The sequence below is a fragment of the Terrapene carolina genome, unplaced genomic scaffold (genome assembly GCF_002925995.2).
Source record: "Terrapene carolina triunguis isolate 2854851 unplaced genomic scaffold, T_m_triunguis-2.0 Scaffold28581, whole genome shotgun sequence".
Lineage (NCBI taxonomy): Eukaryota > Metazoa > Chordata > Testudines > Emydidae > Terrapene > Terrapene triunguis.
Genome location: NW_020692932.1, coordinates 1318 through 3508, shown reverse-complemented (window position 1 = coordinate 3508; position 2191 = coordinate 1318). Strand labels below are relative to the sequence as shown.

General features: G+C 68.2%; 3 non-coding genes across 3 annotated transcripts; all 3 read right to left on the bottom strand.

Annotated features, from left to right (window-relative positions):
• Positions 1-30: 30 nt before the first annotated feature.
• On the bottom strand, positions 31-121 carry LOC113409033. Its single transcript, XR_003370429.1, has one exon. It is a non-coding gene; the product is annotated as a small nucleolar RNA SNORD88 (small nucleolar RNA).
• Positions 122-525: 404 nt separating this feature from the next.
• On the bottom strand, positions 526-614 carry LOC113409032. Its single transcript, XR_003370428.1, has one exon. It is a non-coding gene; the product is annotated as a small nucleolar RNA SNORD88 (small nucleolar RNA).
• A 308-nt stretch (positions 615-922) lies between these two features.
• LOC113409031 lies at positions 923-1013 on the bottom strand. The gene has a single exon (XR_003370427.1). It is a non-coding gene; the product is annotated as a small nucleolar RNA SNORD88 (small nucleolar RNA).
• Between the last annotated feature and the right edge of the window lie 1178 nt (positions 1014-2191).

The following is a 2191-nucleotide window of genomic DNA, read 5'->3' as shown; positions in this document are numbered from 1 at the left end:
ATCCATCACTGCCCCCCCAATCCCAGCTGCAGCCCCCTCAGTCCCCCAGGGTGTCAAGTCCCCGGGAGGCACCGATTTCGTCACAGCAGTTCAGAGCCCAGTGCTGACATCATTGGGGATCCCCAGCCCCTCCCCCCACTCATCCTCCTTCCAGGCCCCCCCCAGCATCAAGCCCCAGCCCCACATTCTCCCCCACCCCCTAAATCACATACCCCAGGACCCCCATTCAACCCCACCTGCTCCCAATGCCCCTCCCCCACACCCCATAGCATTTGGGGTGGGTGGGACCTAGGTTGCTTCTCCCCCCCCCCCCCCCCCCCTTCCCCCCCCCCGCGGGGGGGGCCGGGGGGGCCTTGCAGAAGTGTGGGGCAGGTTACAGTCTCGGGGAATTTTTACCCCCACAATCCCAGCATCACCCCACGGTCACTGCACAGCACCTGGTGGGGGAGCAGACCCACAGTCAGCAATGCACCCCAGCTCAGAGCCCCCAGAACAGGGTCAAGCTGGGGTGCACTGTCCCCCCAGAGCCCCCTCAGTCCCCAGGGTGTCAAGGCCCCGGGAGGCACCGATTTCGTCACAAAGTTCGGAGCCCAGTGCTGACATCATTGGGGACCCCCCTGCCCCAGGCTGGGGTTCCCCAGTATTTGGGTTCTATGGGGGCACAGGGCAGCATCAGCCCAATACCTACCAGCCGGGGGCCTCCCTGAACCCCAGTGCCCATGGGTCTCTGCAGGGCAGTATCACAGCGCCATTCCCCCAGGTCAGCTCACAGGGTGGGTGTGGGGGGGTGTCCCCAGGGACGGCAGCCCCACCTGGGCACCCCACCGCTCGTCCATGGCGGGGTCACTGCTGGGCAGCGAGAGAGGAGAGGAGCATTAGCAGGTCACCCCCCCCCCCAAACCTTGCTCCCCCTCCCAAGTCCGGCCCCCTCAGTCCCCCAGGGTGTCAAGTCCCCGGGAGGCACCGATGTCCTCACAGGAGTTCGGAGCCCAGTGCTGACATCATTGGGGACCCAGCCCCCCCGTGCACACCAGGACAAGCCCCCCGCTCCTCAGCCCACCCCCCCCCCTCATCCCCCCCCATCCCCCATCTACCCCTCCCCCCCTCCCCCCAGCTATCCCTCCATCCCCCCCCACCACCACCACCCCAGCTTCCCCCCCAATCTATCCCGCCCCAGGCCACCCCTCAGCTTCCCCATCTATACCCCTCCCAGCCACCCCCCATCTATCCTTCCCCAGGCCACACACACCCCGATCTCCCCCCTCCAGCTCCCTCCCGGACGCCCCGCACCGCTCACCCGCCCACACGTGGCCCCAGCCAGCCCCGCTCCACGTGGTGTGGTGCCTGCTGGGGCCTCGCTATTTAAAGCTCCCCGTGAGGCCCCCGGGCCGGGGCTGCCCCGCTGAGCGCCTGACGGAAAAGGCTAGGACCCCGCCTGTCCTCTCCCGGCGCGGGGAGGGGGCTGTGGGGAGGGGGAGGGGGAGGAGGAGAGCCATAGAGGGAAGGGGCGGGAGGAGAGGGGGGCATCTCTGTGCGAGAGCGGGACAGGCACCTGGAGGGGCAGCCCTCCGAGGGCGGGGCCTAGGAATAGGGTGAGGGGAGGGCCCGGGAGTGGGACTAGGAATGGAGAGGGGCGGGGCCTAGGAAGGGGGTGGGGGTGCAGAAGGGGCGGGGCCTGAGAGGGGTCTAGGGAGATGGGGCCTAGGAAGGGGGAGGGGCAGGGCCTGGCAGTGGGGAGGGGGGGAGGCCGGGATGGGGTGGGGCCTGGGAGTGGGGGGAGCAGGAGCTAGAGCAGCAGGAAGAGGGGTGGTCTTTCCCCAGTCCCCCCCCCATGCCTAAGGGGTAGCACAGCCCTGGGGGGCAGAGTGAAGGACAGGGGGACCCCCCAAAAAGGAAGGGGGTGGAACACCCCCACAGGGGCTCTGTTTGGGGGATCTGGTGCTTCTGACAGCACCCCGCTATATCCCATCCCCCAGGAACCCCCAGAACTGAGACACGTCCCTGTCCGTCCATCCCCGCTAGATCCCATCCCCCGGGAACCCCCAGAACCGAGACACGTCCCTGTCCCCCCCCGCTATATCCCATCCCCTGGGAACCCCCAGAACCAAGACACGTCCCTGTCCCCCCCCGCTATATCCCATCTGCCGGGAACCCCCAGAACTGAGACACGTCCCCGTCCCCTCCCCCCCCG